This window comes from Oncorhynchus mykiss, chromosome 15, assembly GCF_057628025.1.
Source record: "Oncorhynchus mykiss isolate SJ-2025 chromosome 15, ASM5762802v1, whole genome shotgun sequence".
NCBI classification, from domain to species: domain Eukaryota; kingdom Metazoa; phylum Chordata; class Actinopteri; order Salmoniformes; family Salmonidae; genus Oncorhynchus; species Oncorhynchus mykiss.
The window spans coordinates 69,013,112-69,036,909 of NC_143036.1; the positions used below are offsets into that span (position 1 = coordinate 69,013,112).

Consider the following 23,798-nt stretch of genomic DNA (forward strand, 5'->3'; position numbering starts at 1 on the left):
CACAGCTGATCATTTAGACGCTCCAACAGTCTGTGACAGCCAACTGCAGAGACCAAATCCAATCCAATTAAAACAAGGAATGTCCCGGTGTGTGTGAACACTTTAAGCTGATTTCCTGTTGTTCAGTACAGATGCAGTCTGAACTCTTTTATTATATTCTATATCTCTCTCTGTCTCTCAGTCTCTCTCTCTCTCTCTCTGTGTCTGTCTCCCTATTTATCTCTCTCTTTCTCTCTCCATCTTTCTCTCTCTCTTTCTCTGTCTCTCTCTGTGTCTCTCTTTGTCTCTCTGTCTGTCTCTCTCCCTCTGTCTGTCTCTCTCTGTCTCTGTCTCTACGTCGTTGTCTCTGTCTCTATGTCTCTGTCTCTCTGTCTCTCTCACTCTCTCTCTCTCTATCGCTCTCTATATCTCTGTCTCTCTCTATATCTCTCTGTCTCTGTCTCTCGCTCTCTGTCTCTCTATATCTCTCTGTCTCGCTCTATATATCTCTCTGTCTCTCTCTATATATCTATCTGTCTCCCTCTCTATATCGCTCTGTCTCTCTCTATATATCTCTCTGTCTCTCTCTATATATCTCTCTGTCTCCCTCTCTATATCGCTCTGTCTCTCTCTCTATGTCTCTATGTCTCTGTATTTCTATGGGTCTCTCTGTCTGTCTTTGTCTCTCTCTCTCTCTATGTCTCTGTGTGTCTGTCTGTCTCTCTCTCTCTGTGTGTCTTTGTCTCTCTGTCTCTGTCTCTCTCTGTCACTCTGTTCCTCGCTATGGCTCTCTGTCTCTCTCTTATTTTTTCCTCCTTATTTCCTGCTCCCATCCTCCCAAGTCTTTTCATATTTTCACTCATATCCGGTCTCTCTCGCTCTCTCTCTGCTCCTCTCCTCCACTGTTAGAGAAGACATGGGATCCATGCCATGTTGTTCTTTCCCTTCTAAACTCTCTCCCTTACTCCCCTCCCTCTCTTGTTCCCTCTCCTCCCCAGCGGGATGTGCGTGTCATGGGGCCTGGTGTGAGCCAGGTCTGTTCCAACAGGATATTTATAGCTTTTCCTCATGTCCTGCTAGAGGCAAGGTCACAGCACGGAGAGAGAGAGAGACTGACTGTATAACATTCAGCTCAGACACCTATACATACCCAACAAGACATGCCGCCAGGGGTCTCTTTACAGTCCCCAAGACATGCCACCAGGGGTCTCCTCCCAGTCCCCATGTCCAAAACAAATTCATGGCAACGTACAGTATTATACAGAGACATGATGGCTACATACAGTATTACACATGATGGTTACATACAGTATTACACATGATGGTTACATACAGTATTACACAGAGACATTATGGTTACGTACAGTATTATACAGAGACATGATGGTTAGGTACAGTATTATACAGAGACATGATGGTTAGGTACAGTATTACACATGATGGTTACATACAGCATTACACATGATGGTTACATACAGTATTATACAGATACATGATGGTTAGGTACAGTATTACACATGATGGTTACATACAGTATTATACAGATACATGATGGTTACATACAGTATTATACAGAGACATGATGGTTACATACAGTATTACACATGATGGTTACATACAGTATTACACATGATGGTTACATACAGTATTACACATGATGGTTACATACAGTATTATACAGAGACATGATGGTTACATACAGTATTACACATGATGGTTACATACAGTATTACACATGATGGTTACATACAGTATTATACAGAGACATGATGGTTACATACAGTATTACACATGATGGTTACATACAGTTTTATACAGAGACATGATGGTTAGGTACAGTATTATACAGAGACATGATGGTTACATACAGTATTATACAGAGACATGATGGTTACATACAGTATTACACATGATGGTTACATACAGTATTACACATGATGGTTACATACAGTATTATACAGAGACATGATGGTTACATACAGTATTACACATGATGGTTACATACAGTTTTATACAGAGACATGATGGTTAGGTACAGTATTATACAGAGACATGATGGTTAGGTACAGTATTATACAGAGACATGATGGTTACATACAGTATTATACAGAGACATGATGGTTACATACAGTATTACACATGATGGTTACATACAGTTTTATACAGAGACATGATGGTTAGGTACAGTATTATACAGAGACATGATGGTTACATACAGTATTATACAGAGACATGATGGTTACATACAGTATTATACAGAGACATGATGGTTACATACAGTATTATACAGAGACATGATGGTTAGGTACAGTATTATACAGAGACATGATGGTTAGGTACAGTATTATACAGAGACATGATCACATGGAACTATCTTCCATATCCATTTACTCAGCAAACAGCAAAATAACCTTTAAACGTGGATTAAACAACATCTCATGGAACAGAGGGGACTGTGAGGGGACACACACACACACAAACATACGTACACACACACACACACACACATACACACACACGTATACACACACACACGTATACACACACACACACACACACACACACACACACACACACACACACACACACACACACACACACACACACACACACATACACACACACACACACGTACAAACACGTATACACATATACTTTTAGTTGTGTTGCTTATAAATCGTTGATTTTTAAATGTGTGTGACTGTCCTTGTCTATCAGAGTTTTGTTACTTTGTAATGTTTAGTGTTTTTGTGGACCCCAGGAAGAATAGCTGCTACTTCTGCTACAGATAATGAGGATCCTAATAAACACACTGGACAGACACTCAAGCACAAACACACACACATATGAAGTCGCACACCCTCCAACTAAAGACACACATTTCCCACTCTAATCAAGACTCAACAAGCACATTCACAGCACCTTCACACTCACTCAATCCCACACTGCCAAAGAGTGTAGACAAACACACACACACATTGAGAGCAGCAGGTGTAGAGTGGGCGTTAGTAACGAGATGGATGTAATCTGTCAAGATGGCCGTCTCAGATGGAGTGAAACCAAACCATGGCGGACAGCTGGCCTCGTACAAAAAAAGTGAACAATTCCAAGAGCTCCAAAACACTCAGTCCCCCACAAAAAAATGAAGTCTGGAGGGAAGAAAGAGCATTCTGTGTCCCAAAGAGCACCCTATTCCCTATAGGCCCTGGTCGAAAGTAGTGCACCAAATAGGGCATAAGGTGCCAATTGAGATGTGTCCCATGTTTCTTTAATGCAGCACACAAGAGAAAGTAATTCCATTCTCCTCTCCGTCTCTCCTCGGCAGCGGCGGTGGCGGCAGGTATTCATCAAACTGACACTGTAGATGATTAGGTTCTGTGTTTCCGGGGGGGGTAAAGACCTATCTATCCTCTCTGGTGATCAGGCTGTTGCCAAGGTAACAGTAGTAACGCTGGAAATGCTGTCCACACAGCAGAGTAACGTACTAAATATTTTAGGTCTATTTACTATGAGGTGTCTACAGTGATAGAATTATTATATTATTCTTATTCCAGTTGTTAGATGTGACGTGATATTGTCTGATTTCAGATCAGTAGATAAGTGTGGTCAGAGAGATGCTGTGACATGTAATGAGGGGAAAACTGACTCTGGATCAGAGTTGTCAGGAACAGTGTGTTGTATGTGATCGGTAAACAGCTCAGGGAGAGAAGCTAATCTCTGCTCATTACCAGAGTCTGGCTTCCTGGGCCTAAGACAGGCAAGAGGATTCTGGTATTCAGACAGCACAGAGAAACCTATTAGGATGTATCTCAATCCTCTTTCCACAGGGATGAAGGGGGAGATTTGGGGTGTATCTCAGTCCTCTTTCCACAGGGATGAAGGGGGAGATTTGGGGTGTATCTCAATCCTCTTTCCACAGGGATGAAGGGGGAGATTTGGGGTGTATCTCAATCCTCTTTCCACAGGGATGAAGGGGGAGATTTGGGGTGTATCTCAAACCTCTTTCCACATGGATGAAGGGGGAGACTTGAGGTGTATCTCAAACCTAATTTCCACAGGGATGAAGGGGGAGACTTGAAGTGTATCTCTGAGATGTGGCTTCCTCTCCTCATCTCATATACCCTTAGACAACACAGAGAAATCTGTGCAACATTCAACAATCTGTGCAACATTCAACAATTTGTGCAACATTTAAGAATTTCAAAGATTTAGTAGAAGAAAATCAATCAATTGAAATAAATTCATTAGGCTCTAATTTATGGATTTCACAACAATCAATCAATCAAATGTATTTTTAAAGCCCTTTTTACATCTGCCGATGTCACTGGGCAGGGACACTGCCATGGGAGGGCATAGGCCCACCCACTGGAGAGCCAGGCCCAGCCAATCAGAATGAGTTTTTCCAAACAAAAGGGCTTTATTACAGACAGAAATACCCTTCTGCGCCATGCCCCCCCCCCCTCCCCCTCAGATGATCCCGCAGGTGAAGCAGCCAGATGTGGAGGTCCTGGGCTGGCATGGTTACAAGTGGTCTGCAGTTGTGAGGCCGGTTGGACGTACTGCCAAATTCTCTAAAATGACGTTGCAGGCGGCTTATGGTAGAGAAATTAACATTAAATTATCTCGCAACAGCTCTGTTGGACATTCCTGCAGTCAGCATGCCAATTGCAAGCTTCCTCTAAACTTAAGACATCTGTGACATTGTGCTGTGTGACAAAACTGCTCATTTTAGAGTGACCTTTTATTGTCCCCAGCACCTGTGTAATGATCATTCTCTTTAATCAGTACAGAGAAACCTATTGGGCTGCATCTCAATCCTCTTCTCCAGAGGGATGGCTGGGGAGACTTGGGTTGTACCTCAGTAGTCCTACGTGACTTCCTCTGCTCATCTTCTACTCTTTGTTTGCAGGGATTCTGATAGATCTGGGCAGGTGAATCTAACCAAGATGAGAGGGGAAGGAGATAGTAGAGAGAGAAATGCCTTAGTAGAACCAGAGAACCGATACAGAAATGAATCCAAATCCGGAAGCCGTAATAACCGTGGGGGATAACATTAGCTTATTTATAGGTTTGTTGTTGGCAACACAAATAGAGACTGCATTGGAGAGTGGAAACCAGCGATTAGGGTTTTGATGTTCTTCCCTAGTTTATTTCCATCCATCCATGTGACTGGCTGGGGTGGATGTGTAGCCGATGTGAAATGGCTAGCTAGTTAGCGGTGGTGCGCGCTAGTGGCGTTTCAATCGGTGACGTCACTTGCTCTGAGACCTTGAAGTAGTGGTTCCCCTTGCGCTGCAAGGGGCTTTTGTGGAGCGATGGGTAACGATACTTCGAGGGTGACTGTTGACGTGTGCAGAGCATCCCTGGTTCGCGCCCAGGTCGGGGCGAGGGGACGGATGTAAAAGTCTATACTGTTACAGATGCAGAGAAATAGAATCACTAGAATGGGTGCAGCACCTCTGACCATGGCAACTTGACTGGTAAACTCATAGAAATATAAACCTAGTGGATGAATGGTCCTGCATGTAGCCAAACAGAGGAAACCCTACTCAAACAGGAAGGGAGGGACTAAACAGACTTGTCTGATAAGAAACGCTAATTTCTGTTTTCCTTCACAATTAAAAACAAAATATTGTGGGTTGCATGCCCGTAAAATGAACACGGTCCTGTTCTTCATAAAACGAACACGGTCCTATTGTTCCTTCTCCACTGCCCCACATGAAATGCTCTTTCCACCCAAGTACTGCAGACACACAGGCTCGCTTCAACTACTGTTTACACTCACTCTGAGAGGTAAGTGGGTTATGTTAGATGAATCATGTGTCCCAAGAACCAAAATGGTGGCTCAGCAGACATCCACCTGATTGGTAAAACCAATAAATGATGTACTGTAGCCTAGTAACTACAGTGCTCACAGTTTCCTTATCTGACCTTGAAGTTGCTGTGACCTTATGTGACCTTAGGTTATCTATTTTGCTAGGTTGTCAACAGAGTAGGGTTAAGTTGCCCATAGATCCTGATCTTGGGTCAGTTTTGCATTTTCCAAACTAATGGATGAAGTTAGGATTTGGGGATGGGAAGATGATCCTAGATCCTTTTCACTGACGGGTTATTATAGTTATTTTTACAATCGCTAGGACCCATTTCTAATTACTTTGGTCACTTTTTCAAAACTCTTCACACAGTTCTCCTAACTAACTTTCAGCTTGGCACAGCAGCACATTCAAAATGCCCTAAAACTACAAACACTTCAAACATGTCTCAAATCAACTCGTTCTTCCATAACACTAGCAAAGGTTGTCACCCAACAAGCACACGTTGTCACTCATAAAACAACGACATAAACAACACTAACAACAGGTAGCATTACACAATGTTTTTCACAATGTAAAAAAAACTGTAACTAACCTACACACACAGTGACTTTCGGGATTATATATCTACTTGAGACATGGATTGTGTATGTGTGCCATTCAGAGGGTGAATTGGCCAGACAAAAGATTTAAGTGCCTTTGAACAGGGTATAGTAATAGGTGCCAGGCGCACCGGTTTGAGTGTGTCAAAAACGACAACTGTTTTTTTCATGCTCAGCAGTTTCCCGTGTGTATCAAGAATGGTCCACCACCCAAGGGACATCTAGACTTGAAACAACACATGGGAAGCATTGGAGTCAACATGGGCCAGCATCCCGGTGGAATGCTTTTGACACCAGGCCCCGACAAATTGAGGCTGTTCTGAGGGCAAAAGGGGGTGCAACTCAATATTAGGAAGGTGTTCTTAAAGTTTTGTACACTCAGTATACATACAGAGACATACTGCAATATTATTGTAGGCATTTTAAATTGTGTTACAGTCACTACAGTAATATGCAACATAACCACACATTGGGACAATGAATGAAACACCGTCTAAAAGACTATGATTCTGTACAGAGGCACTAGTGTTTTCTTCCCCAATATGCCTCTGAAAGCTGATCTGAGGCCAGTTATATCTTACAGACACAGACACGTCATATGTGCTGACTTGCCGCCTCTGCATCAGTGACCATAAACTATCCTAGAGGAGGATGACAGTGTGTGGGTGTGTTTGTACATGTGTTTACATGTGTGTGTGTTCCTGGGAACAGGGCTCAGTTGAAGTTTCCTCTGGAGTGCAGTGGCTCTGCAGAGAAAGATTATGTTACTGCTGACTGGCTGAAAGTTACCTCCCCACCCCTCCCGCCTCACAACACACACACACACACACACACACACACACACACACACACACACACACACACACACACACACACACTGAATGATATATTATCTGATAGACTTGAGATGATCATGTATCATTATGGTTTTGGCAACATCTTTGCCTCCCAGAAATGAGTGTAAGTCACATGTGATCCAGGCTAGTGCAAAGCTAAAACTCCAAACCCCAAACCAGACTAAAACTCCAAACCAGTTTATTTTACTGCAGCCCTAAGTCCAAACACAACCAAACAAAATTATTGGAGCACATGCAGCCTGGTACAACTTGTATTTCAACTGTATACTGTACCTGTGAACCTTGAGACAGGAGTGGAATGTGTGTGTGTGTGTGTGTGTGTATGTGTGTGTGTGTGTGTGTGTGTGTGTGTGTGTGTGTGTGTGTGTGACCATGTTATGTATGTAGGAACATTGGATGCATTACACCTTAGATGGAGTGTTTTCCTCCACACTTATAGTATGTAATGATGTCTGGATCACTGTTAACACTGGTTGGAACCAGGAGCCCCTCAATTAAGGCACAGCATGTGTACATATACAACAAGATGAAATGGTGGAGAAAGAGGGTGAGATGGAGAGAGGGAGCCTAGAAAAGGACAGAGAGAGAAAGAAGGAGAGATGACGTGAGGGAGGGAGGTAGAGGGAGGGAAGGGGACAGAGAGAGAAAGAAGCAGACAGAGAGAGAAAGAAGGAGAGATGACATGAGGGAGGGAGGTAGAGGGAGGGAAGGGGACAGAGAGAGAAAGAAGGAGAGATGATGTGAGGGAGGGAGGTAGAGGGAGGGAAGGGGACAGAGAGAGAAAGAAGGAGAGATGACATGAGGGAGGGAGGGAGGTAGAGAGAGGGAAGGGGACAGAGAGAGAAAGAAGCAGACAGAGAGAGAGGTCAATTGAGTAAAGAGATGGAGGGATGAAAAGCAACTTGATCTCATAGTTGTTGAAGAGAGAGAGGGAGACAGAAAGAGACATTTGAGAGAGACAGATGAAGACCAAAGGAGCGAAGAAGGAGTGCCAAACCACCCACATCAAATGTTTCAACTGTCTCAGGAAAGTTCAAAAGTCCACTGATATTGAGAAATCAATGACATATCCAAGTGGATATGACAAGCAAAGACAAAAAAACTGTCTCTTCTGTCAAACAATAAAATAACTCTGACTGAGGTGAGAGTGAGACAATGCTTTGTATTGGGAAACAGAGGAAGAAACAGAGGAAGAGGAAGAGCAGCTCAGTTGACAGAGCGTGTTATCGTGAGCACATCACACCCTCTCAAAGCAGCCTGAGACTTATTTTATGAATCGAGGGAGTTGGGGAGGGAGGGAGGGAGTGAGGGAGTCAGGGGAGGAGGAGAGGGATGAAGAGAGGGAGGGAAGGTGAATCTGTATTCCTGTAATACTGAAATATATCTGTATATGAGGAATGATGAGTTATTCAATTAATGATTAACGTTGTGAGGTGGGTTATGGGGCGAGTGAACACTAACAAGGGGAAGAGATACCAACTACACTGCCTTTTTTAGAAGGAATCAAGAGTATTTTCTAGTACAAGTATATTCTTGTAGGCCAAGTATTTTCTTGTAGACCTAGTATTTTCTTGTAGGCCTAGTAGACCTAGTATTTTCATGTAGACATAGTAGACCTAGTATTTTCTTGTAGACCTAGTATTTTCTTGTAGACATAGTAGACCTAGTATTTTCTTGTAGACCTAGTAGACCTAGTATTTTCTTGTAGACATAGTAGACCTAGTATTTTCTTGTAGGCCTAGTAGACCTAGTATTTTCTTGTAGACATAGTAGACCTAGTATTTTCTTGTAGACATAGTAGACCTAGTATTTTCTTGTAGACATAGTAGACCTAGTATTTTCTTGTAGACCTAGTAGACCTAGTATTTTCTTGTAGACCTAGTAGACCTAGTATTTTCTTGTAGACCTAGTATTTTCTTGTAAACCTAGTAGACCTAGTATTTTCTTGTAGGCCTAGTATTTTCTTGTAGGCCTATTAGACCTAGAATTTTCTTGTAGACCTAGTAGACCTAGTATTTTCTTGTATACCAAGTAGACCTAGTATTTTCTTGTAGACATAGTATTTTCTTGTAGGCCTAGTAGGCCTAGTATTTTCTTGTAGGCCTAGTAGGCCTAGTATTTTCTTGTAGACCTAGTAGGCCTAGTATTTTCTTGTAGGCCTATTAGACCTAGAATTTTCTTGTAGACCTAGTAGACCTAGTATTTTCTCATAGACCTAGTAGACTTGGTATTTTCTTGTAGACCTAGTATTTTCTTGTAGACCTAGTATTTTCTTGTAGACCTAGTAGACCTAGTATTTTCTTGTAGACATAGTAGACCTAGTATTTTCTTGTAGACCTAGTAGACCTAGTATTTTCTTGTAGACCTAGTAGACCTAGTATTTTCTTGTAGACCTAGTATTTTCTTGTAGACCTAGTAGACCTAGTATTTTCTTGTAGACCTAGTATTTTCTTGTAGACCTAGTAGGCCTAGTATTTTCTTGTAGGCCTATTAGACCTAGAATTTTCTTGTAGACCTAGTAGACCTAGTATTTTCTCATAGACCTAGTAGACTTGGTATTTCCTTGTAGACCTAGTATTTTCTTGTAGACCTAGTATTTTCTTGTAGACCTAGTATTTTCTTGTAGACCAAGTATTTTCTTGTAGACCTAGTATTTTCTTGTAGACCTAGTATTTTCTTGTAGACCTAGTAGACTTGGTATTTTCTTGTAGACCTAGTATTTTCTTGTAGACCTAGTATTTTCTTGTAGACCTAGTAGACCTAGTATTTTCTTGTAGACCTAGTAGACCTAGTATTTTCTTGTAGACCTAGTAGACCTAGTATTTTCTTGTAGACCTAGTAGACCTAGTATTTTCTTGTAGACCTAGTAGACCTAGTATTTTCTTGTAGACCTAGTAGACCTAGTATTTTCTTGTAGACCTAGTAGACCTAGTATTTTCTTGTAGACCTAGTAGACCTAGTATTTTCTTGTAGACCTAGTAGACCTAGTATTTTCTTGTAGACCTAGTAGACCTAGTATTTTCTTGTAGACATAGTAGACCTAGTATTTTCTTGTAGACCTAGTAGACCTAGTATTTTCTTGTAGACCTAGTATTTTCTTGTAGACCTAGTAGACCTAGTATTTTCTTGTAGACATAGTAGACCTAGTATTTTCTTGTAGGCCTAGTATTTTCTTGTGGGCCTAGTATTTTCTTGTAGACCTAGTATTTTCTTGTAGACCTAGTAGACCTAGTATTTTCTTGGAGACCTAGTAGACCTAGTATTTTCTTGTAGACCTAGTAGACCTAGTATTTTCTTGTAGACCTAGTAGACCTAGTATTTTCTTGTAGACCTAGTAGACCTAGTATTTTCTTGTAGACATAGTAGACCTAGTATTTTCTTGTAGACCTAGTAGACCTAGTATTTTCTTGTAGACCTAGTATTTTCTTGTAGACCTAGTAGACCTAGTATTTTCTTGTAGACATAGTAGACCTAGTATTTTCTTGTAGGCCTAGTATTTTCTTGTGGGCCTAGTATTTTCTTGTAGACCTAGTATTTTCTTGTAGACCTAGTATTTTCTTGTAGACCTAGTAGACCTAGTATTTTCTTGGAGACCTAGTAGACCTAGTATTTTCTTGTAGGCCTAGTATTTTCTTGAAGACCTAGTAGACCTAGTATTTTCTTGTAGGCCTAGTATTTTCTTGTAGACCTAGTATTTTCTTGTAGACCTAGTATTTTCTTGTAGACCTAGTAGACCTAGTATTTTCTTGTAGACCTAGTAGACCTAGTATTTTCTTGTAGACCTAGTAGACCTAGTATTTTCTTGTAGGCCTAGTATTTTCTTGAAGACCTAGTAGACCTAGTATTTTCTTGTAGGCCTAGTATTTTCTTGTGGGCCTAGTATTTTCTTGTAGACCTAGTAGACCTAGTATTTTCTTGTAGACCTAGTATTTTCATGTAGGCCTAGTATTTTCTTGTAGGCCTAGTAGACCTAGTATTTTCTTGTAGACCTAGTAGACCTAGTATTTTCTTGTAGACATAGTAGACCTAGTATTTTCTTGTAGACCTAGTATTTTCTTGTAGACCTAGTAGACCTAGTATTTTCTTGTAGACCTAGTAGACCTAGTATTTTCTTGTAGACCTAGTAGACCTAGTATTTTCTTGTAGACCTAGTATTTTCTTGTAGACCTAGTAGGCCTAGTATTTTCTTGTAGGCCTATTAGACCTAGAATTTTCTTGTAGACCTAGTAGACCTAGTATTTTCTCATAGACCTAGTAGACTTGGTATTTCCTTGTAGACCTAGTATTTTCTTGTAGACCTAGTATTTTCTTGTAGACCTAGTATTTTCTTGTAGACCAAGTATTTTCTTGTAGACCTAGTATTTTCTTGTAGACCTAGTATTTTCTTGTAGACCTAGTAGACTTGGTATTTTCTTGTAGACCTAGTATTTTCTTGTAGACCTAGTATTTTCTTGTAGACCTAGTAGACCTAGTATTTTCTTGTAGACCTAGTAGACCTAGTATTTTCTTGTAGACCTAGTAGACCTAGTATTTTCTTGTAGACCTAGTAGACCTAGTATTTTCTTGTAGACCTAGTAGACCTAGTATTTTCTTGTAGACCTAGTAGACCTAGTATTTTCTTGTAGACCTAGTAGACCTAGTATTTTCTTGTAGACCTAGTAGACCTAGTATTTTCTTGTAGACCTAGTAGACCTAGTATTTTCTTGTAGACCTAGTAGACCTAGTATTTTCTTGTAGACATAGTAGACCTAGTATTTTCTTGTAGACCTAGTAGACCTAGTATTTTCTTGTAGACCTAGTATTTTCTTGTAGACCTAGTAGACCTAGTATTTTCTTGTAGACATAGTAGACCTAGTATTTTCTTGTAGGCCTAGTATTTTCTTGTGGGCCTAGTATTTTCTTGTAGACCTAGTATTTTCTTGTAGACCTAGTAGACCTAGTATTTTCTTGGAGACCTAGTAGACCTAGTATTTTCTTGTAGACCTAGTAGACCTAGTATTTTCTTGTAGACCTAGTAGACCTAGTATTTTCTTGTAGACCTAGTAGACCTAGTATTTTCTTGTAGACATAGTAGACCTAGTATTTTCTTGTAGACCTAGTAGACCTAGTATTTTCTTGTAGACCTAGTATTTTCTTGTAGACCTAGTAGACCTAGTATTTTCTTGTAGACATAGTAGACCTAGTATTTTCTTGTAGGCCTAGTATTTTCTTGTGGGCCTAGTATTTTCTTGTAGACCTAGTATTTTCTTGTAGACCTAGTATTTTCTTGTAGACCTAGTAGACCTAGTATTTTCTTGGAGACCTAGTAGACCTAGTATTTTCTTGTAGGCCTAGTATTTTCTTGAAGACCTAGTAGACCTAGTATTTTCTTGTAGGCCTAGTATTTTCTTGTAGACCTAGTATTTTCTTGTAGACCTAGTATTTTCTTGTAGACCTAGTAGACCTAGTATTTTCTTGTAGACCTAGTAGACCTAGTATTTTCTTGTAGACCTAGTAGACCTAGTATTTTCTTGTAGGCCTAGTATTTTCTTGAAGACCTAGTAGACCTAGTATTTTCTTGTAGGCCTAGTATTTTCTTGTGGGCCTAGTATTTTCTTGTAGACCTAGTAGACCTAGTATTTTCTTGTAGACCTAGTATTTTCATGTAGGCCTAGTATTTTCTTGTAGGCCTAGTAGACCTAGTATTTTCTTGTAGACCTAGTAGACCTAGTATTTTCTTGTAGACATAGTAGACCTAGTATTTTCTTGTAGACCTAGTATTTTCTTGTAGACCTAGTAGACCTAGTATTTTCTTGTAGACCTAGTAGACCTAGTATTTTCTTGTAGACCTAGTATTTTCTTGTAGACCTAGTAGACCTAGTATTTTCTTGTAGGCCTATTAGACCTAGAATTTTCTTGTAGACCTAGTAGACCAAGTATTTTCTCATAGACCTAGTAGACTTGGTATTTTCTTGTAGACCTAGTATTTTCTTGTAGACCTAGTAGACTTGGTATTTTCTTGTAGACCTAGTATTTTCTTGTAGACCAAGTATTTTCTTGTAGACCTAGTATTTTCTTGTAGACCTAGTATTTTCTTGTAGACCTAGTAGACTTGGTATTTTCTTGTAGACCTAGTATTTTCTTGTAGACCTAGTATTTTTTTGTAGACCTAATATTTTCTTGTAGACCTAGTATTTTCTTGTAGACCTAGTAGACTTGGTATTTTCTTGTAGACCTAGTATTTTCTTGTAGGCCTACAAAAGAGATAGAGAGTAGTCCTCTGGTAATGGAAATATCACAGGTTAGTAAATTAGGGAAACATAGTAGACCTAGTATTTTCTTGTAGGCCTAGTATTTTCTTGTAGACCTAGTAGACCTAGTATTTTCTTGTAGACATAGTAGACCTAGTATTTTCTTGTAGGCCTAGTATTTTCTTGTGGGCCTAGTATTTTCTTGTAGACCTAGTATTTTCTTGTAGACCTAGTAGACCTAGTATTTTCTTGGAGACCTAGTAGACCTAGTATTTTCTTGTAGACCTAGTAGACCTAGTATTTTCTTGTAGACCTAGTAGACCTAGTATTTTCTTGTAGACCTAGTAGACCTAGTATTTTCTTGTAGACATAGTAGACCTAGTATTTTCTTGTAGACCTAGTAGACCTAGTATTTTCTTGTAGACCTAGTATTTTCTTGTAGACCTAGTAGACCTAGTATTTTCTTGTAGACATAGTAGACCTAGTATTTTCTTGTAGGCCTAGTATTTTCTTGTGGGCCTAGTATTTTCTTGTAGACCTAGTATTTTCTTGTAGACCTAGTATTTTCTTGTAGACCTAGTAGACCTAGTATTTTCTTGGAGACCTAGTAGACCTAGTATTTTCTTGTAGGCCTAGTATTTTCTTGAAGACCTAGTAGACCTAGTATTTTCTTGTAGGCCTAGTATTTTCTTGTAGACCTAGTATTTTCTTGTAGACCTAGTATTTTCTTGTAGACCTAGTAGACCTAGTATTTTCTTGTAGACCTAGTAGACCTAGTATTTTCTTGTAGACCTAGTAGACCTAGTATTTTCTTGTAAGCCTAGTATTTTCTTGAAGACCTAGTAGACCTAGTATTTTCTTGTAGGCCTAGTATTTTCTTGTGGGCCTAGTATTTTCTTGTAGACCTAGTAGACCTAGTATTTTCTTGTAGACCTAGTATTTTCATGTAGGCCTAGTATTTTCTTGTAGGCCTAGTAGACCTAGTATTTTCTTGTAGACCTAGTAGACCTAGTATTTTCTTGTAGACATAGTAGACCTAGTATTTTCTTGTAGACCTAGTATTTTCTTGTAGACCTAGTAGACCTAGTATTTTCTTGTAGACCTAGTAGACCTAGTATTTTCTTGTAGACCTAGTATTTTCTTGTAGACCTAGTAGACCTAGTATTTTCTTGTAGGCCTATTAGACCTAGAATTTTCTTGTAGACCTAGTAGACCAAGTATTTTCTCATAGACCTAGTAGACTTGGTATTTTCTTGTAGACCTAGTATTTTCTTGTAGACCTAGTAGACTTGGTATTTTCTTGTAGACCTAGTATTTTCTTGTAGACCAAGTATTTTCTTGTAGACCTAGTATTTTCTTGTAGACCTAGTATTTTCTTGTAGACCTAGTAGACTTGGTATTTTCTTGTAGACCTAGTATTTTCTTGTAGACCTAGTATTTTTTTGTAGACCTAATATTTTCTTGTAGACCTAGTATTTTCTTGTAGACCTAGTAGACTTGGTATTTTCTTGTAGACCTAGTATTTTCTTGTAGGCCTACAAAAGAGATAGAGAGTAGTCCTCTGGTAATGGAAATATCACAGGTTAGTAAATTAGGGAAACATAGTAGACCTAGTATTTTCTTGTAGGCCTAGTATTTTCTTGTAGACCTAGTATTTTCTTGTAGACCTAGTATTTTCTTGTAGACCTAGTAGACCTAGTATTTTCTTGGAGACCTAGTAGACCTAGTATTTTCTTGTAGGCCTAGTATTTTCTTGAAGACCTAGTAGACCTAGTATTTTCTTGTAGGCCTAGTATTTTCTTGTAGACCTAGTATTTTCTTGTAGACCTAGTATTTTCTTGTAGACCTAGTAGACCTAGTATTTTCTTGTAGACCTTGTAGACCTAGTATTTTCTTGTAGACCTAGTAGACCTAGTATTTTCTTGTAGGCCTAGTATTTTCTTGAAGACCTAGTAGACCTAGTATTTTCTTGTAGGCCTAGTATTTTCTTGTGGGCCTAGTATTTTCTTGTAGACCTAGTAGACCTAGTATTTTCTTGTAGACCTAGTATTTTCATGTAGGCCTAGTATTTTCTTGTAGGCCTAGTAGACCTAGTATTTTCTTGTAGACCTAGTAGACCTAGTATTTTCTTGTAGACCTAGTAGACCTAGTATTTTCTTGTAGACCTAGTATTTTCTTGTAGACCTAGTAGACCTAGTATTTTCTTGTAGGCCTATTAGACCTAGAATTTTCTTGTAGACCTAGTAGACCAAGTATTTTCTCATAGACCTAGTAGACTTGGTATTTTCTTGTAGACCTAGTATTTTCTTGTAGACCTAGTAGACTTGGTATTTTCTTGTAGACCTAGTATTTTCTTGTAGACCAAGTATTTTCTTGTAGACCTAGTATTTTCTTGTAGACCTAGTATTTTCTTGTAGACCTAGTAGACTTGGTATTTTCTTGTAGACCTAGTATTTTCTTGTAGACCTAGTATTTTTTTGTAGACCTAATATTTTCTTGTAGACCTAGTATTTTCTTGTAGACCTAGTAGACTTGGTATTTTCTTGTAGACCTAGTATTTTCTTGTAGGCCTACAAAAGAGATAGAGAGTAGTCCTCTGGTAATGGAAATATCACAGGTTAGTAAATTAGGGAAACAAGAAGGCCAGATAACAGGTCAATAAATCAGGGTAAGAAATTGGCCAGATAACAGGTTAGTAAATCATGGAAACAAGTAGGCCAGATAACAGATTTGTTTTGGTCAGCAAAAGTACACGAGAAATATACAAAACATTTAGTGGTATGCTAAATATATGGATATACTCTACAAATTAACTTTCAAGGAATACAAGAATCAAGACATATTGTGATATCAGAACTGCATTGCACCCATAGAGTGAATGAATATAGAATCAGTGAAACACATTACAACAGTCAGCATAGTCGTCAATAGTCCTAGACTATTGAGCACAAGTAGAGATTTGAGCAGAGGAAATAGGTTGACATTCCATTATTCAATGGCATTACAGACAGCCCTATCTTTGAGGTAGGTAGGTGTGTGTGTGTGTGTGTGTGTGTGTGTGTGTGTGTGTGTGTGTGTGTGTGTGTGTGTGTGTGTGTGTGTGTGTGTGTGTGTGTGTGTGTGTGTGTGTGTGTGTGTGTGTGTGTGTGTGTGTGTGTGTGAAAGCGGGGCCTAATGTCTGTACTTGTCTTTTCATTGGCTTCTATTCCAGACCTTTGCCTCCTCAATCATCCTGTATTCATCGGTTGTTGTGAGCCTTGCTCAGTTCTGGGCATTGCTTATTTTCCACAGCCAGAAACAGTTCACACAACAAAAGGCTATGTACGAAATGAACACACTGACCGTAAAATAATAAATATCTGATCAATTGTAATCATAGCCTAAAGGCTAAGCCCTTAATGAACTGAGTTTTGTTGCTGAGCTGCCCTCTTGTGGCACAATAATAATACTGATAGTTAAATGTGCCACCTGGTGGAAGAATATGTATGCTTGTACTGTATGTACTGTATGTCTGCTACTAATATAAATGTTGCTTATGCTCTCTTGTGTTGTCTATTTTGGGGTGGACCTCTCAAGAGACAACCTGCATACAACTGAACTGTTTCCCAAAATAAGCAGATTTTTCCCCATCCAGGCTGGAATGGCTCGACTTTACCAAAAACAAATGGATGGCGCTCTCTTCAGTAAATATTTTACCTAACCGTCTCTGGACGCTAGAAAAAACAATAACAGTGAACCTCCCCTATACCCAAAATAATCATTAAAACAAAGTGGGTAGCAGATAACATGTCTATACCGTTTACCATCACTTCTTAAACAGACCAGAGCCTTACATATGCAGTTTTAGAAACTCTTTGTCCTATAAACATTACATGGCAACATGGGATTTTTGATAGCTTTTTATAAACATTTCATGCAATTCTACGTAATTTTACATATTAGCAGAATAGTTTACAATGCCATACAAAAGACCAACATTCAGTGGTGTAAAGTACTTAAGTAAAAATACTTTTAAGTAATTCATAAGTCGTTTTGGGGGTATATGTACTTTACTATTTATATTTTTGATAACTTTTACTTCACTATGTTCGTAGATAAATAATTTACTTTTTGCTTTTTCCATAAAATATATTTTTTTTAAAGGACAAACAAGAAAAATAAGGAATTTGAAATCATTTATACTTTTATTTTGATACTTAAGTATATTTTTGCAATTACATTTACTTTTGATACTTAGTTAAGTATATTTAAAACGAAACACTTTTAGACTTTTACCGATGTAGTATTTTACTGGGTAACTTTCAGTTTTACTTGAGTCATTTCTATTAAGGTATCTTTACTTTTACTTAGGTATGACAAACGGGTACTTTTTGCACCACTGCCGAAATTACAGACAAAGAATGGGTAGAGAGATAGTCCTATGTGTTCATTTTATCATAAACTCAGCAAAAAAAGAAACATCCTCTCACTGTCAACTGCGTTTATTTTCAGCAAACTTAACATGTGTAAATATTTGTATGAACATAACAAGATTCAACAACTGAGACATAAACTGAACAAGTTCCACAGACATGTGACTAACAGAAATTGGATAATGTGTCCCTGAACAAAGGGGGAGTCAAAATCAAAAGTAACAGTGCATGTCCTCCTCATGGACTGCACCAGATTTGACCGTTCTTGCTGTGAGATGTTACCCCACTCTTCCACCAAGGCACCTGCAAGTTGGGGGGAATGGCCCTAGCCCTCACCCTCCGATCCAACAGGTCCCAGACGTGCTCAATGGGATTGAGATCAGGGCTATTCGCTGGCCATGGCAGAACACTGACATTCCTGTCTTGCAGGAAATCACGCACAGAACGAGCAGTATAGCTGGTGGCATTGTCATGCTGGAGGGTCATGTCAGGATGAATCTGCAGGAAGGGTACCACATGAGGGAGGAGGATGTCTTCCCAGTAACGCATGGCATTGAGATTTCCTGCAATGACAACAAGCTCCTTCTAATGATGCTGTGACACACCGCCCAAGACCATGATGGGCCCTCCACCTCCAAATTGATCCCGCTCCAGAGTACAGCCCTCTGTGTAAAGCTCATTCCTTCAACAATAAACGCGAATCCAACCATCACCCCGGTGAGACAAAAACCGTTAGTGACGAGCACTTTTTGCCAGTCCTGTCTGGTCCAGCGAAGGTAGGTTTGTGCCCATAGGTGACGTTGTTGCCGAGGTTGTCTGGTGAGGACCTGCCATACAACAGGCCTACAAGCCCTCGGCCTATTGCGGACAGTCTGAGCACTGATGGAGGGATTGTGTGTTCCTGGTGTACCTGTCCCGCAGGTGTGATGTTCGGATGTACCGATCCTGTGCAGGTGTTGTTACACATGGTCTGCCACTGAGAGGATGATCAGCTGTCAGTCCTGTCTCCCTGTAGCACTGTCTTAGGCATCTCACAGTATGGACATTTATTGCCCTGGCCACATCTGCAGTCCTCATGCCTCCTTGCAGCATGCCTAAGGCAAGTTCATGCAGATAAGCAGGGACCCTGGGCATCTTTCTTTTGGTGTTTTTCAGAGTAAGTAGAAAGGCCTCTTTAGTGTCCTACATTTTCTTAACTGTGACCTTAATTGCCTACCGTCTGTAAGCTGTTAGTGTCTTAAGGACCGTTCCACAACCATAATTGTTTATGGTTCATTGAGCAAGCATGGGAAGCAGTGTTAAAACCCTTTACAATGAAGATCTGTGAAGTTATTTGGATTTTTACAAATTATATTTGAAAGACAGGGTCCTGAAAAAGGGACATTTCTTTTTTTACTGAGTTTATTTCTCCAATGCCAAATCGGTGTGTCTTGTTTGCAACGAAACTGTCCCTGTTTGCAAATAATGAAATCTGAGACGTCATTAGGAATCTGAGCATGCTACTTAATTTAAGGTTAGGCATACGGTTAGCAGTGTGATTACAGTTAGGTTTTAAATCACATTTTAAGAAGAGAAATTGTAGAAATACACTAGGTGTATGACTTTGTGTGGTAACTAGTGATGACCCTGTATAGGTGGCGCTAATAATTTTACATTACAGAGAAGTCGACTGTTTTTACTCCGAGCGGAAAGGGAGTCCCTAGAGAAAGCAAGAACAAGATGGTTGTCAGGAGTAGTGCAGTATTATCATAAGGAGACGTATTCTTGGAAAACGTAGGAGGAATGGAGGGGAAAAGAGAGGGAGAGGAGGTCTAAGAGAGAGAGGGAAGAAGAGGGTGAGCTTGAGTCGGATAAAAATGGTGGGAAAAAGTAGATGGTTTGTTAAATAGGAATGATAGAATGTGTAAACAGAGGGAGCTGAAGACAGGAGGAGAAATGGAAGTGAATGAGGGTGAAGTATCGGAGGTGGTAGGTGTGGTGAAGTTATCGGGGACCGAGGTATGCACCGAGGATCAGGAGAAAGATGAGTCTGTGACAGTAGGAGTGAAGTTTATGGAAAAAGTGGACTCTTACCTTTTGGCTGATCCATTTGTGGTTTCACGGTGGGTGAAAAAAAGAGTTGGATAATGTGGAATCGGTGAGGGTAACCAGAAGGGGTCTAGTGATAATTGTTTGTGTTTCTGTTGGTCAGAGGGAGAAGGCGCTCGGAGTAAAACAAATGGGGGCAAAGAACATGAATTGTCTTGCTCTCAAGAAAAGGGCACCAATGAAAGGAGTGATAACTGGAGTAGCAGTAAATATAAAAGTTGCAGACAGGGTGGCGAGTGGGGAAACAGAAGAGTCATTGTCTGTTCGTTTTAGTTTTGAAGTTGAGTCTTTGCTGTATCCTATCCTGTACGAGCCGAATACATTACGATGTCATAGGTGTCAAGCTTATGGACATGTGTAGGAGGGAGGGGCCAAGGTGTGCAGAAGGGCATGAGACAAAGGAATGTGTAGTATTGGGGAAAGTAGTGGAATGTGTTAATTATAGGGGTGCCCATGGAGCTGGGGATCAGAAATGTCCCGTGCGAGAGAGGCAGGTTGAGGTTTCCAGGGTTAGAGTAGTGCAGAAGTTCTGAGGCAGTGAAGAAAGTAGAGGAAGATGGGTTAATGGGGAGGAGTGTTGAGACTAGTTGAGCTATACCAGTACAGAGGGATAAGCCAAACAGTGGTATACGATTCAGTAAGATTGGATTTTTAGCATTTGTAGAAATTGTTATCAACTGTACTGCAGGGATGGGATGGAAGTCCCAGAAAATGTAGGTCGTGGTGGCAGCTGCAGAGAGGTATGTGGGTGTGTGAGACTTGACATAAGAGTTACAGGGTGTGTTAAGCGGTGATGTCCCATCCTTTCAGGATGATGGCATGAGGTAGGAATAAATACATGTAATTAGTGGAGTAGGGTGGTGTTAACTTGATTTTATATGACTTTGAAATTAGTGAGTGTAGTGTTCGAAGGTAGGGTTTTTATTTAATACATTTGCCTTTTTCAAGCAATAAACACCCTACCTTCGAACACTACACTCACACACTCTAGTAGGTGGCGGTAATGCAGCAAATTGGATGCCAACCGCCGTTAAACCTAATCGAAGAAGATATTTTTACTCCAAAGGATCATGGGAACTTCCTTTTCAGAAGATAGCGATGTGCTGTCAACGTTTTACGGCTCATTCCATTTTGTGATACTGCAGAGAGGTGGATCGTGGCTTTTTAATCTTTTGACTACGTTTTTGGTCGTAAGACGCATCATTGTAACGTTAAGTGCATTTTAATTTTTATCCTCGAACATTTTATTTTGATTCAGTTGAATTTATCCAGCTGTATAGTTGTGAATTATCTAGCTAATTTAGCTGACTGAGTTGATATTACAAACGGCTAACTCAGACACGATTTATTTTTTAACATTTTGTGAAATGTGCTTGGATAGCATGGAAACTGAAGTGGAATTCGAAGTACTGAAACCATGCTGCTCCAGAAGATCTGGTAAACTTTCAAAGTGCAGACTGAGGAAACTTCTCCATTTGAGTTCCAAGGAAGGCCTGAAACGGTGGCGCACCAACCTTGTCAAAGCCACTCTCAAAAAATACATTCGTTACGAACAGAAGAGGGTACTCACTAAACTGGTCAACCAAGAACAACTTTTGGCCGACAACGGCGAAGAGATGACGTGTGTGGCGACCGAGAATATCGGCAGAATTACACGACCACTAGGCGCAATGGCGCCAAAGAACACAACACAGTATCTGATGGACATTGTATACGACGACATGCACATCGACACCAGTTCCAGCCAGTTCAAGTCGCACCCAGTTTCATTTGTTTCTAGCGCCTCTCTTTCACCCAGGAGCGCGTGTGAAACTTCTCTTGACTTTCAACAGAGGGACTTCGACGAAATGTATCTCCATTTTGGATCATGTTGATCAGGCTTGAACCAGTCTGTGGCAGAGCTGACCAAGGTGTGCATAAGGTTATTGTAAAATAAGATGTATATTGTAAATAAGACCCTAGTTAATTACTGCCTGTTTATTTTTATTTTGCTAAAACGTTTAAATTAAACGTTAACAAATGTATTTTGAATTTCATTTGACTATGGTCTATTGCACAATCATGTTACATTTTGGGCTTTCCTTGTCCTCACAGCGACTCACCGGACGCTGCCTGTCAGTAGGGGGCGCTCGCTCCCAGCGTCGCTTCCGGTGAAGTTGAGTCCACCGCTAAGGTATCCCAGGTAAACCTGCGTCACCAACAGGTAAACGTGGCAGGTAGTGGAGTCATCCAGGTTCAAGGTTCTATGGTGCAATTTGACTTCATTTGATTGCATTTCATTGACCTCACTACAGGTGTAGTCTCATAGCCGATATGGAGTAATTTGCCTTTGGTCGACTTGGTTGTATACACAGTACCCAGATGTGTTCACGGCCATCTGCTGTATTTACTCTTGTGCGAGCCTTTTTCAGGTCACTCCTACTTGCCTCCTACCTGACTGCAATCAGCTCGGCTGTTGCCAGATCGATGGACACGTGCGGATGACTGAGGAAGGAAGTAAGGTTTCAAGTCCACTTCACATGTAGTGTTGCAGTTCCAATCTACACTTAATGGGTAATGCTGACTTGATTAGCAATCATGTTAACAAATGCAAGTTTGGGTAATATTCACTCATTACAGATATGTTACCCATAGCAAAGACATTCAAACCATTTTTGATGACTTAATGTAAACACATGTTTAAAAACATGTTGCCAATGACATCGGTGTAAATGTGTTGTATGTGTCTGGACATGTTGAGATCCTAACTTCCTAGTTAAATGCTCTTGTGAATAAAAGTCTGACATATTGCCACTTTGTTGTTTAATAGTTTTCTGTACATTGAAGCTCTTTAGTGTCACTCTGCTTTCACATGTTGGTATTAAAATGATGTGGCCAGAAATGTGTATTTTTAGGAACTCTCAATTTACAGGTGAGGTAGAATGCACATGGTGCAATTTCAAAATTTGGTTGTCAGCAGTTCTTGTTGGTCACTCAAGGCAGATAACTTTTTTTGGATTATGTCTAGCCAGCTATCTAAACATCTAGTGATTACTGACCGCGAATCTCCATTAATAGTTTACAGCTATTACTGCCAACATCGCCACCCTGTCAATGTTTAGATTTGCATCAAAATAGCTGTAAACCTATTTTCTCTGCCCAATGGCAAAATTAGTAGAATCGCAGACCTGCGTGCGACTGGCCCTCGAGTTCAGATTTTTTTTGCCCATCCCTGCTTTATGGAGCTCTGAGGGAATTTGAATGGTGTAAGGTTTAGCTGTCAGTGCTCACCCATGATAAAGATGGCTGCATTAGGACAATGACAAGATGGTAACAACCTCTCTCGTATGAGACGACTCCCTGTATTTCCTTTCACAAAGGGAGTAAAAAACTATTGCTAGCCTACAAATTGATCTCCCCCTCATACACATGCGTACTTGCTCTGGTTAGAGATTCCAGAAATAGACCACCACCATGGGGAAGATCTCAATTGCAGTCTCAAAACAGAGGGGTGGGAGGGGTCAGAGGGGTGGGACCTCTGGCTTTCTCATCCAATGGGTTTTGAGGAGGGAGAAAGAGGGGTATGCAATTGAGATTGTCCACATGTCTTGCAGCCTTTTTTTTATAGGCCTCCTTCAGTTAGGGTTGAGAGCAGACATGCTCTTCCCTTCATGGATGACTGGAAAGCCTCTTGGTGTTGTAGTAGGACAGATACTTTAAAACAGCCAGTGAGAGTAGGTTGTGCTGGAATCCTTTTCTGTGAGTATGGAGTAAGGTTACATTGCATTAGTCAGCCTGGTCTCCTAGACTAGACGTAACATTGTCCTGGAATTTCTTT

At 40.2% G+C, this 23,798-nt stretch overlaps 1 long non-coding RNA gene across 1 annotated transcript; it reads left to right on the top strand.

Moving 5' to 3' along the window:
* Positions 1 to 21,032: 21,032 nt before the first annotated feature.
* LOC110518028 (uncharacterized) lies at positions 21,033 to 22,774 on the top strand. Its single transcript, XR_002472636.3, has 2 exons — positions 21,033 to 21,891; positions 22,076 to 22,774. It is a non-coding gene; the product is annotated as an uncharacterized LOC110518028 (long non-coding RNA).
* The last annotated feature ends 1,024 nt before the right edge of the window (positions 22,775 to 23,798 follow it).